Below are 13880 nucleotides of genomic sequence, written 5' to 3' on the forward strand. Positions count from 1 at the left end.
TGGGGTCAGAATCTGAGATGTCCACCAGAGTAATGGTTTATTTTGTGAGCTGGAGCACAGGCTGTGAGCCTGGCACTGGTTCTCCACTGAGCAGCTTCCATATGTGCCAGTAATGCAGTCTTGTCAGCTCCTGCTGGTGGAGGCAGAGCCTGGAGGGCTGGTGGTTCTGGACCAGGCTAACACTGATGATGAATAGCTGTCACTAGATCAGGAATGCTCATCCTTTCTATCTGAGGAAACTTGCTATCAAATTGCAACAGTCTTATGGAGCCCCCATCAAGGGGCTTTCAAGGCAAGCGAGAAGCAAATATGGTTTACTATTGTCTTCCTTTGCAGTCTTCCTTGAAAATCACCAATACAAAGTACCAACCCTGTCTGGCCTGGCATCCTTAACTGTCCCCCTTTACTATCAGAGGGAAACACTTACAGTGGTATTCATCCATATGGATGTTTGAAAGGTCCAAAGTGATCAGTGCTGATTTTGTTATGGGCTGTTATTCATAATCATTCCCCCTGCCCATCCCATGGAATCCCCCCCCCCACTGTGTTAGACTGTTAAGGAGATGCAAGCTAAACCATTGTGTGTTTTAGTTGGAATGATAGCTGTACAAGGTAGCAGTAAAGGAGGAAAAAATAAAAAAAAACAGCTTGGCCACTGAGGGAGAAAATGCTGCAAGCCACAGTTGTGGGTGATGTGAGTAACATGGTGCAGTGAAGGCTTGATGATAGTTTTCCATGAATACATGAAGACAATTGGACACTTGCAATATTATTTGAAGTGGTGAGGTGGAAATTGGGAACCAGGTTTGGTGCCTTCTGTTGTGATTCGTGACATTTATTTATTTATTTTTCATATAAAATTGTTTTTCAGGAAGTTGCCAAAGGCATCTTACAAAACAACAATAATAAATGCAGCATTAAAAACCCACTCCAACATGAAACATAGATGATAGAAATAAGACCACCGATGCCTTGAAATATAAATTTCAAATTCATGAAAAGTTTTGGGTAGAGTTTTTGTATATCTCCTATGATAGACTATATGATTTAGGACAAATGAAAGAGTACCTTTGGGCTTTATAGCTGCTGCCCTCAACTTTAAAACTCTCTCCTGCAGGTGTTGAGAACAGCAGATTGCCTAACAGCCTTCTGGATGGATTTAAGAAATGTCTTTCCAGAAGGCCTTAGATTATAAAGAAATTGTGTTACTAGAGGAACTAGGTCTCTCACTTTAGGAGACTTCTTGTCCTTATCTTGGGTGGCTGATGTTGCCCAGGGCATCAGAAGGAAAAACCGTGGGGAAAATAGTGCAATTGCAGCATAACCAAAAGTAACTCATGTATTGTCATGAATCTCCCTAGCAATCCCCCAAATCTGCATGGCTTTATATTCAGAAGCAATTACACGTTCAAGTTTGCCTGATTCATTTTATAAAGTATCAAAGTGTCTGTTGTTCTGTTCTCATAGCACGCTATTGGGACTCCTGCAGAATTAAACTTCCTAGGACAACTTCTGCCTAAGATACTACTTTAGGAAAATTCTACATTTTGCTATGGACAGTTAGATATGCAAAAAGCAAGACACTGACTACCACCCAGCCCCAGATGGGTTTGGGACACAGGATACAAAGGTTCACAGCTGGGAAGGGTGGCAGATGGTATAAGAAGGGTTAGTTTTTATACCCTGCTTTTCTCTACCTTTATGTAGTGGTTTACAATCATCTTCCTTTTACCCCCCACCACGAAATTTGGGAAGTAAGTGGGGCTGAGAGAGTTTTGAGAGAACTGCGACTAGCCCAAGGTCACCCAGCAGATTTTGCTACCAAAAATGGTGGGAGTCTGTCTCTTTTAGAGTGAGGAATTTGTGATAGCAGACTCTTGGCTCAGCAAAAGGTCTGGCAAGCTCAGGATCTTTATTATCTATGTATATAAAAGTCAGCTTTTGCAAGAAATCTGCAGGAAAGCACAATAAAGTTTAACAAATGTTATTAAGGGATAATAGGGGTACACAGGCTCACAATAATCAAAGCAGCAGAATACAAACACAGTTCTAGGATACAAACAGTGTTGAGGGGGTAGGTTGGGAATAGTGGAGATACTGGGGGAATTCTTAGGGGTAATACTGTACCAGATCCTGAAATGGCTTTGCTCCATGAAGCAGAGTCCAGCGACCTAAATTAGGGCTCCAAGAAAGTGGGTGGAAAATAGGTGACACACAGCAGGAACTGAGCCAAAAGCCAGCTTAGAAGTACTGGGCTCAGAGCATTGGGGGAGGGGCTATTTCCAGGGAAAGACAAGAGAGAGAGATAAAACTTAAGTATTGAGACATTTGTCTGAAGGGTTGAGGATTTGGTTTATGTAGCTAAGCTGTAAATTAAATTAAATTAAATTAAATTAAATTAAATTACAGCTGTAAAATAATGACCATATAAATAATGTGGTCTTTTAGAGAAAAAATGGTCAGAGGAAGACGTTTGGGGCAGATGTATTAGCAAGTCTTTTGTCTTAGTAGGGTGGATAGTCCAGGGCTGGAGATGGAAATGCTTTCCAAGGCACAGGCATTGATTTATCTTAGTCCTTCTTTAGGAAGAGTGTGAGGCAGGTATTTTGTAAGGCAGATATGAGGGCAAGTTCAGACAAGATTTTACAGTTCTTGTTGGTACACAAGCCAATGAGGACACAATGGTACACAAGCCAATGGTACACAAGCCAATGGTACACAACCCATTTTGCTTGGTACCCCAAGAACTGGCAGGATGGGTAGAGACTGTTGTCTTAAACCAGAGCCCCCTCCACCCACCATGGGTTGGTCTGGTAACAACTTCATTTGGAGAGTTGGGAATCAAACCAAATTCTGCAGATTAGAGCCCATTGCTCTTAACCACCGTGCCATGCTGGGAATAAAAGCACAGCACTATGAAACAAGTGAAGCATCTGGACTGATGTTCAGCTAAGTTCATATTCGAAACTCCCCCAATGTCCAATCCTCTGTTAATTCAGTCCTGACAACTCAGATTTCTAAAAGCAATGTTTAAGACTTCATTTACATAAGTTAACATTGACTGGCTTCACAATGTATGTAAAATTAATTTTCATATTCTATTAATTACACTTAAAAGGAAATAGACAAATTAATTGTAGGCCTTTAGGACTTATAAACAATGTTTTTTCTAGATAAGACTGATCTGTACTTTCAGAAACTTCTTGGTTACTGCATACTCATCTCAAAGTACTAAAGTTTTAATTAAAAGCTGGAATACTACACTAGTGCATGCTATAAACTTTACTATCTGTTTCCTGTCAAAGATGGTGGGTAAATTACAACTACTTCTTCATTTTATTTTAATTAAAAATTGTTAGATGGCCATGATCGCTTTTCTTCCACTTTTGTTATTTAATAGCCATTAAAGAAGCAGAATTGAAGGGCTCTTTAGTATTCCATGAAATCACAGATAGTTAAATAAGGCAATGGAAGCTTGGCTTCCATGGATGGATATGATTAATTAATTTAATGTGTTCCGGAAATTGGCCTCCTTCTAGGCTTAAAGCGTATTGCCCAAGAAAGGCGTTGGGGACTTTCTTTAGACAGATGTCTCCCTTTTCCAATTTTATTATGTCTATGGCAAAGGAAACCCAGACTTAAATGCAATTACTGATTCTATCATTTCCAATATTAGTTCTGATTAGTTGGTGCAGCATTTCTCCTGTGGGGACAATGTTACTACTGTAGAACTTGCATGACTCCAATTTATCTCACTGGTTCAGCATGAGGGTCAATTGTTTGTATACAGTTTGTATACAGTATACAATTATAACCAAGCTGTTGACCCTGAAATACTAACAGCAACAATATAGGGCTTTTTCGTACACTCTACTTGCTCCTGATTTTCGCATTCTATATCAGTATAACAATGGTGGATTCTGCACAGCACAAATATAACATCCTCAGAAAGTTGTAAATAGTGTTTTGGGAAAGAACCTCACACAGGTCTCTTTCCCAAAATAATTCTGTAATATTCCTCTTAACCCAGGTTTTTCAAAAATTGCCAAAACAGCAATCTCTCTGCAGTTTTAATGGGACGGGGTAAATACAGCGGTAGGCGGCGGCCATATGATAGACAGCGGGTGAGAAATGGATATGCTCGCTCGCTTTCTGACCTCCGACCTATCCTTAGGAATGAGGATGGACAGGTTCAGGGATACTCTGCTTCATCCCTGGTGTTGATCAATGCCAGGTCCATAAACAATAAGACCGCAGTTCTCCGGGATTTTCTTGGAGATCTGCAAGTGGACCTGGCTTGTGTCACCGAAACCTGGGTCCGTGAAGGTGAGACCGTTGCTCTGGACAAGGTCACACCACCAGGTTTCGTGTGCCTCCACCAGTCTCGAACCCAGGGCCGGGGAGGCGGCGTGGCAATGTTCATCTGTAATTCCATCCCCTTCAGGGCAGTCCCTGTCCCGGAGATCACTGGCATGGAGTGTGTCGGCCTAGAGTGGTTGGCCACGGAGAGGTTGGCTGTCCTTCTGGTGTACCAGTCGCCTAGCGCACCCAGGGACGGCCTTCTGTGGTTGCTGGAGGTGGTGGCCGACTGGGCGTTGCGGTTTCCCAGACTTATTGTCTTGGGTGATCTCAACATCCATGTCGACACCGCCTCTTGTATGGCGGCTGCGGACCTGGTGTCATCCATGGCGACACTGGGCCTCTCCTTAATAAATTCTGGCCCCACGCATGAGGCCGGTCACACGCTGGATTTGGTCTTTGGGTCGGGGGTTAACCTGGTCGTATCCTCTACAGATAGAGTGCCATGGTCCGACCACTATGCCCTGAAGCTGCAGCTGGACATGCCACGCAACCACTGTCTAGGCGACAGGCCGATTTTTGCCCGCCCACGGAGACTTATGGATCCAATTGGTTTCCTGAATGCTCTGCGGGACCCTGAACCTGCCGGCACATTCGATGAGCAGGTGGAGGATTGGAACTCCCGCCTCTCCGATGCCATCGAGAGTGTTGCCCCCCGGCGTCCTCTGCGCCCCCGCTCAAGGCAGGCTCCGTGGTATACGGAGGAGCTTAGCCATATGAAACGGGAGCTCAGATGGCTAGAGCGAGTGTGGAGGAAGTCTCGTGGCGAAGCTGCGCAAATATCTTATAGGACGTTTATGAAAGCCTATGAGATGGCGACGAAGGAGGCAAAGAGGGCCTTCTTCTCCTCCTCTCTCGCATCTGCTAGCTCTCGCCCAGCACAATTATTCAGGATAATTCAATCTTTGACCTCTTTATTAGAGGGTTCTACAAATCATGGATTGGCTGTTAGCTGTGAGGCTTTTATGAGCTTTTTCGCAGATAAAGCCGCGTCGCTCCGCCAGGACCTTCCGGCCACCTTAACTAGAATTAGCGAACTGGAGGCTCCCTTGTTGTCTTCAGGCCCTTGTTTGGCCCAGTTTTCCCTGCTCTCTGAAGCCGCTGTTGACAGGGCCCTGGCTGCTGTTAGACCTACTACCTGTCCTCTGGCTCCGTGCCCTTCCTGGCTGATTAAATCGTGCCGGGAGGGCTACGACCCCATCTGTTGTAGATCATCAATGACTCCCTTGAGCAAGGAGTCTTTCCAGATGGGTTGAAGGAGGCGGTGGTCCACCCACTCTTGAAAAGACCATCCTTAGATCCTGGAGATCTGGCCAATTACTGCCCCGTCTCGAATCTTTCGTTTCTGGGGAAGGTAATTGAGAGAGTGGTGTTGGAGCAGCTTCAGGGCTTTCTGGATGACACATCGGCCTTCGATCCCTTCCAGTCTGGCTTCCGTGCTGGGCATGGGACGGAGACAGTTCTCATCGCTGTCACAGACACGCTCCGTATGCAGCTAGACCGAGGCGGATCGGCGCTGCTGGTATTGTTAGATCTCACCGCAGCGTTTGATATGGTCAATTACGACCTTTTGACCCACCACCTGGGCGCTTCCGGGGTTCGGGGCACTGTCCTTCAGTGGATTGCCTCGTTCCTCCGGGGGCGTAGTCAGCAAGTGTGGTGTGGGGACAAATCTTCCCGGAGGTGCCCGCTCCATTGCGGTGTGCCTCAGGGAGCATTGCTGTCCTCACTGTTATTTAACATCTATATGTGACCACTTGCTCAGCTGGTACGGAGCTTTGGGCTGATCTGCCATCAGCACGCTGATGACACTCGGCTCATTCTGTTGATGGAGGAGGGAGCTGCCGCCGCCCCTGCAGCTCTACAGCAATGTTTGGAGGCGGTCGCTGGTTGGTTACAACAGAGCAGGTTAAAACTTAATCCATCGAAGACAGAGATCCTTTGGCTTGGTCGTGGGGGTGAGATTGGGGGTTTCCAGCCACCGGTGTGGGAGGGGGCCATATTGGCGCCGACCCCCTCCGTTCGCAGCCTGGGGGTCCACCTGGATTTGTCTCTTTCAATGGAGACCCAGGTGGCCCATATAACCCGGGTTGCATTTTTCCATCCTCGACAGGCCCGTCGGCTGGCCCCCTTTCTCTCCAACACTGACCTAGCCACTGTGATCCATGCAACGGTCACCTCCAGACTGGACTATTGTAACTCGCTCTACGCGGGCCTTCCCTTGCGCCTGATCTGGAAACTGAAATTGGTCCAACATGCAGCGGCCCGGTTGCTCACAGGAGGTGCCTTTTGTGAACACATCTCCCGTGTTGCACCGCCTGCATTGTTTACCTATCGAATTCCGAATCATGTTCAAGGTGTGGGTGTTGACCTTTAAGGCCTTATGCGGCCCGGGACCTTCGTACCTTCGGGACCGCATTACCCCATATGTCCCGGCTCGTCCTCTGCGATCAGCAGAGGCGAACCTACTGGAGATCCCTGGCCCCTCGATGACGCGGCTGGCCTCCACACGGGCCAGGGCCTTTACAGCCCTGGCACTGGCCTGGTGGAACACATTACCATCAGCTATTCGGGCCCTGCGGGACCTTGGAGAGTTCCGCAGGGCCTGTAAAACCGAATTATTCCACCGGGCCTTTGGAGAGCCCAGCCGCCGATAATGCCCCGCCCTACCCCTTGCTAGTAGGGTCCCCTAACATCACTGGGACCCCTCCTCATTTTGTGGAAGAGGGTGGTATATGGGTCTCGTGGGCCCTATTTTAGAATGTACCTGTTTTAAGATTTTTATGTTTTTGTATGATTTTGTGTTGTTCACTGCCCTGAGACCTTCAGGGATAGGGCGGTATAGCAAGTTTAATTAATAATAATAATAATAATAATAATAATAATAATAATAATAATAATAATAATAATAATAATAATAATAATAATATGCAAAGAGGGTGATGAAACTGTGGAGCACATCATCTGCTGTTGTAAGAAAATAGCCCAAACTGACTATCTTGAACGTCACAATAGGCTAGCAGCAATGGTGCACTGGAACCTTTGCAAAAAGTACGGCCTGCCCTGTAGCAAGACCTGGTACGAGCACAAGCCAGAGAAGACCACAGAAAATGAAGAAGCAAAAATACTCTGGGACTTTAGAATACAAACAGACAGACACCTGGCACACAACACCCCAGACATAACAGTGATAGAGAAAAAACATGTTTGGATCATAGATGTTGCTGTGCCAGTTGACAGCAGGGTAGAGGACAAAGAGCTGGAAAAGATCACAAAATACAAGGACCTACAAATTGAAGTTGAACAATTGTGGCAGAAAAGAACAACAGTAATCCCACTAGTAGTCGGTGCTCTAGGAGGAATCCCAAGAAATCTTGAAAAACATCTGGAAAGCCTAAACTTGGACAGAACATCAGTCCACATGCTGCAGAAAGCAGCACTTCTAGGAACTGCACACATTCTACGCAAATACCTCTAATATCCTAGGTCCTTGGGAAGGACTCGATATTCAGAGATGAATTCCAGACACTTGTGCTGTGTTGTTATGTGTATAATAATAATAATAATAATAATAATAATAATAATAATAATAATAATAGCTATGGTAATTTAATATATTTTAGGTCCTAGGAAGGGATTTTTATTACTTCTAAGAACTTATTAGCACTATTAGAACTTCAATATTACTAGTCTAAATTGAACCATTCAAAAGAAGCATGGACCTGCTTGCTCTGTATTTGAGCCCATTGGTGACTGACTTGCAACTTTGTTCAGGCAAGCATCATTTCAGCAGACGTGTGAGCCCTCCGAACTGAGAGTAGAGTTGAAGGATGCTTCTGAAGGTCACAGAGGGCCTGGGCGTAGGGGGTCAGTGGCAGAGGCCCCCAACAACACCAACACTGGCCGAACCGACTTTCAGACCTCTCAGACGATGACCAGCTGGGCGGATTTGAGCTGCGGGTTCTGTTCCCCGAGTGGAAAGGCAGGCTTATGGATGGTGCCTTGCCATCAGCGGTGAGAGTGCCAAGGTGGGGTGTCCCTCCCTGGATGCCAGAGACTCCCAGACAATGATGGGGACCTGTTACAGGGGTCCCCATACAGCACCCAAGGGACTTTCCCTCAACAGCTGAGGTTGTGCCCAGCAGGAACATGGCAGTGGGGGCAGCGGGGGTGGCAGAGCCAGTGATGGCAGCAGATCCTGGGGGAACTTTGAAGATAGTCATCTCTAGAGGTTGTGGACATTGCTTCTTGCAAATAGCTTTGGATGTTTTTAAGTAGTGTTGATATGTAGTCAGTGTTAGTATTTAGTAAATTTGTTTATTGCTAGTGATTATAGGTAGTGTTAAGTAAGGGGAGAGGGATTGATTAGTTACTAGTTTTAGTATAACATATTAGACTAGCACTGTAGTGGTAATTATTAGTCCTAGGCTATGGGGTAGTTGATTAAGTCATCATCTGTGTTTAGGTTATTTATTTGTAATTATGTTAAGCTGTTGTATTATTGCTATTATGTTTTTTGTTGCAATACTTTGAATGCTCTTAGATGGACATGTTATGATGCTGCTATCATTATAGATGTTGTGATGTTATGATGTTTTTGTCCCTGTGTTATTGTCCCTCTGATATTGTCATTATGTAATGTTATTATGTTCTTTTATGCTAATGGTGGTGTATTTGGATCAATTTGATACAGAAATGTTGTGTATTCTTAATTGGATATTTTGCTAATTTGATATTGATATATTGTTAAGGATCTACTGAGATTGTTTATTGTTGTTAGGATAATTAGTTTTATTATTGCACTCTATTGTCATGTACTGTATTATGTTGTGATGTATCATTATGATGTTGTTCACTGCCCTGAGCCCTTCAGAAGAGGGCGGTATGCAAATTAAAATCAAATCAAAATGCTGGGTTGAAGACACTCTTTTTTTTGTGAACACAACAGTCTTCATTCTTCCCACCTGATTTCCTCCCTCCTACCCTTCCACCCTTTTACTTTTGTGTCTGCTGCTGTCCACCATGTTGGGAAGATTCTGTCCATCTGCCATTTTACAAGTCCCCCAATCATGTTTTCTTCCTACGGCAGCAAGTATGACTACCAGTGCATATATCTACAGTAACATATTCTTATTGGTTGTGGTGGGTTTTCCGGGCCGTGAGGCCGTGGTCTGGTGGATCTTGTTCCTAACGTTTCGCCTGCATCTGTGGCTGGCATCTTCAGAGGTGTATCACAGAGAAAAGTCTGTTTCTCACTTTGTCTAGTGAGAAGGGAAAGTTTAGTGTGGTACTAGACACACTGAGAAACAGACTTTTCTCTGTGATACACCTCTGAAGATGCCAGCGACACATGCAGGTGAAACATTAGGAACAAGATCCACCAGACCACAGTCACACAACCCGGAAAACCCACCAGAACCAGTTGAATCTGGCCATGAAAGCCTTTGACAATACATATTCCTTATTGCCTGGCCATTGCAAGACAGTCCCTTTTTCTCTTTTTTAAAATGTTGTGTGTTGAACATGTAAATCTATTCAGGTGCAGCCAATCAGTCAGAGTCTGTCAAGCAATTTCAGAGTCAACAAGTCAGAGGAAGCGTTGAAGCAGTCACATGCTTCGTTGTGTCCAGGGCAGGCCAGCACACTCTGTGAACCTGCTTAATATAGGGTCTTCCATCATGTTAGTCTTCATCCTGTGAAGACTCTGCTTCCCCCTGCTTCAAAGGGTGGTTTCTTTGAGTTATCAGGCATGCTCCTCTCCGTTTGACTTGCAAAAGCTCCCTGCATCACTGCCTCTATTGACATGTGGCTCAGGTGAGCTAAGTGCATGAGTCTCTTCAGCTGGAGCAGGGCTAGATGCATGGCCTGTTTCTGGAGGCACTTCTGGTTCTGAATCCTGACCTGCTTGTTGTTCACTCTGTAGCATGTCATGCCTGCACTAAAAAGGCACTAAAATATTGATATATCAATATAAAGTTGTAATGATAGGCCAAGCTGTTTCACTGAATTCCCAGCTTTCATTTTTAAGGAAATCTTTGTCCCCTTTTCTTAAAGAGATATAATAAAATATATATATATTTTCATGAGGTCAGGAAATTCAGAGAACATGCTTAAACAGTCATTGCAACAGTAAATCAACAGTGTTTCTCTCTCTCTCTCTCTCTCTCTCTCTCTCTCTCTCTCTCTCTCTCTCTCTCTCTGTGTGTGTGTGTGTGTGTGTGTGTGTGTGTGTGTGTGTGTGTGTAAAACTCATCTTCAAGGCAAAACCTGAAACTGAAAAATTACCATCGTGATATTATTGGACTGCCCTAGAGCTCAATGTAACACTAAGGCAAGCCACAGCCCCTGCCATTGCCTTAACCCTAACCCTCATTTATTATTTTTATTTAATTTATTCAGTCATAAATTGTTCCCAAAATTGTAACTGAAAATTTAAAACTCACCATAGCCCTATTCTCGGACTGCGCCCTATAACTCAACATAACAGTAAGGGAAACCTGAGCCCCTTCCCTTCCCTTAACCCTAACATGTTATTATCTTTTAATTTATTCAGTCATTAATTGTTTCCAAAATTGTAACAAAAACCCGAAACCTAAAACTGTCCATAGCCATATTCTTGGACTGTGCCCTAGAACTCAACATAACACTAAGGGAAACCTGAGCCCTTGCCCTTGCTTGAACCCCAACCCTAACTTTTTTGTTTTTATTTAATATATTCAGACATAAATTGTTCCCAAATTTGTAACAAAAACCCGAATTGTAAAACTGACCATCGCAATATTATTGGAATGTGCCCTAGAAGTCAACGTAACACTAAGGCAAGCCTCAGCCCTTGCGTTAACCCCAACTTTGTATTTTTATTGAATTTATTCAGTCATAAATTGTTCCCAAAATTGTAACAAAATTTACATTACTGCAGAGACTTCTGCAGTAATGATTGTATGTTACTACAGCTTTAATTTGGCCACAAATGTTGTTCTTTGTGTGTGGGTGGACTACTTTTTACTGTTCCTTTAAATTATGGCACTTGCTGCAGTAATAAGTTTTTTTTAACTTCCATTTCATGCAAACCCTTATCCATACCCGGTGCAATTGCCCAACCTGCCCTTTGCCCATATTATCCTGCCGCACCAGGGTCCAGGAAAGATTTGTCATGGGGTAACATGCAACTTTTCAAGGGAATGACACCTATGTTAGTTAACTGTCCAATTTTCACCAAATTCGGGGGGGGGGGGGGGTGCACGCGCGCATGTGTGTGTGTAAAAGATTCACCTGCAGTTATGCTGCAAATTTGGTGGTTCTACCTAAAAAAAACCCTGTCTTCCCCCAGACCCCTGCAAAAATAATGGACCTAAAAAAGCCAGTGAAAGGCAATTTGGGAAAGGGGTTGGCTTTCCATTTTAGGCTCCATTGAAATAGTTTCTCTTTTTCAGACAAAAAAAGCTTGAAAAAGTCAAAACAGCCTTTTCAGCTTTTTTTCAGTTCAGTATATCTGAATTCACCCCCTAATTTGTTCTGCTGCATAGTCGTGAGAAGACCATTTACTTAAATTTGTAATTTGAATCTCATCACTTCTGAAGTAATGAAAGTGAAACCCAAATTTAATTCCAGTGTATTTCTTGTGATCCCTGTAAGTATACCGACTATACAGACCATAGGATGCTCTCATTTCTTCCACATGCAAGGAACAGAAACCTCTGAGTATCAGTGCTAGGAGGCAAGCCTCTGTGCTTTGTTTGATGACTCTCCTGGGCAATCCAGTGTGTGAAATGGTGAATCCAGTGTGTGAAATGGTGAATTGGAATTCTAGACGTTGGACGTTAGAATAGATGGACCATTGGTCTAACAAAGCAGGCACTTCTTATATTCTGCTATGCTACTGCATGCCACTTAGTGCTACTAAACACATGCATTTGTACTAGGTCACCCTTATTATATTAGAGTGTCAGCTTTACTCCAGATGCAGACACAGTCTTATCCTGATTTACCTAGCTTCAAGAGCTTCTGATTATCTGCCCTGAGTTATACTGTTCACAAAGTACATTTAATTCTGAGATGAATGTGCACATTATCAGTACACATAGACTTGCCAGCAACATTATTTACAGTAGGAATGGTCCCTGTTGTGCAATTCCTGTTTCCTAAAACCCATTTGGAGACTTTGCCTAGAAAACTCATGTACTCAATTTTCTTCTTGTTGCTTGAGTATCAGTGATAAGTTTCTTGTTGTGAACTAGCAGCAAAGCCCATTGTAGGGGAGATGCAATGGACCCTATGAAAGGATGGAAGAGGAAGCAACTCCCCCACAATGGGCTGAAGTGGGGATGTACCCCCCCCCCGCTCCCAGCTTGCTACTTACCTGCTTCTGGGGCCATGGCTTGGGGGTGGGAGAGATTGGGCAGGGGTGTGGCATGGAGTAGGAGAGAAGATGAGGACAGGGGGAAAATGGAGAAGAGGAGGCTGAGGTGGGGGAAGGGAAGCAAAATGAGGTTTGGAGTTGCAAAATGAGGCTCAGGTGGGGGGAACATAGTGACTTTGGGTAGAGGAGGTCAGAAAGATGAGGATTCTGGAGGGAGAGGGTAGCAAGATGAGGCTTGGGATGTGGGTAGATTTGGAATGTGTCTAGGGGTGAGGGAGGGTTGGAAGATGAGGCTTGGGGTGGGGGAGAAATGAAAGGTGTGGGTAGGGTGCCAAGGTGGTGGGAGGGTTGGAAGGTAGGCTTGGGGGAAGGTTAGGCTTGGGGGAAGGTTAAAAGGGATGATTGGGATGGCAGAAGGTTGGAAATTGAGTTGGGGTTGGGAGTATTGTGTTGGGGTGGAAAGATGAGGCTTGGGGTGGGGGTGGCAAGGTATGTATTGGGTTAGGGGGAAGTGGCAAGGTGAGTTTTGGAGTATGTGAAAGGGTGGCAAGGTGAGGCTTAGGGTGCAGGGAGTTGGAAGGTGTGGGTAGGGGTGGAGGAGAGTTGAAAAGTGATAATTGGGGTGGCAGAGGGTTGGAAGATGAGTATTGGGTTGGGGAGGGTAGAAAGGTGAGGCTTGGGGTGTGGGGGGGTGGCAAGGTGTATATTGGGGTGAGGGAGTAGAAGGTAAGGCTTGGGGGAGGGTTTGAAGGTGTGACTTACGGTAAGGAGAGGGTGAAATTGGGATGATTGGGCTGGAGGGAGACGGGAGGGTTTTTTGAAGGTGGAGGTGAGAGGGATTTCTTAAGACTGGTGGTAGGAGGGTTGGAAGGTGTGGATAGGCGTGGGGGCTTTCTTAAGACTGGGGAGTCAGCAGGAGGGCTGTGGCAGGCTGGTGGAGCAGCTGCTCCATGGCCCCGGCCTGGGTATTTGGAGTGAAGGGGAGAAAGGAGTGCTTTGCTGAGCCCATGGAGCAGCTGCTCTGCGAGCCCAACAATGGCCAATAGATGTATAGGATGTACAGGTCTTGGGTGGGTGTGCGTTCTGCATGGCAATTGTCTAAGGGTTTGTCATCAAACATTCAAACCCTTAGCCAATTATTTATGGTAAGATAGTTAAATAC

At 44.9% G+C, this 13880-nt stretch overlaps 1 long non-coding RNA gene across 1 annotated transcript; it reads right to left on the reverse strand.

Annotated features, from left to right (window-relative positions):
- Nucleotides 1-1990: 1990 nt before the first annotated feature.
- On the reverse strand, nucleotides 1991-13631 carry LOC125437501. The gene is made up of 3 exons (XR_007245228.1): nucleotides 13621-13631; nucleotides 6029-6032; nucleotides 1991-2097 (listed from the first exon to the last, which is right to left on the reverse strand). It is a non-coding gene; the product is annotated as an uncharacterized LOC125437501 (long non-coding RNA).
- Between the last annotated feature and the right edge of the window lie 249 nt (nucleotides 13632-13880).

The sequence above is a fragment of the Sphaerodactylus townsendi genome, linkage group LG08 (assembly GCF_021028975.2).
Source record: "Sphaerodactylus townsendi isolate TG3544 linkage group LG08, MPM_Stown_v2.3, whole genome shotgun sequence".
Lineage (NCBI taxonomy): Eukaryota > Metazoa > Chordata > Lepidosauria > Squamata > Sphaerodactylidae > Sphaerodactylus > Sphaerodactylus townsendi.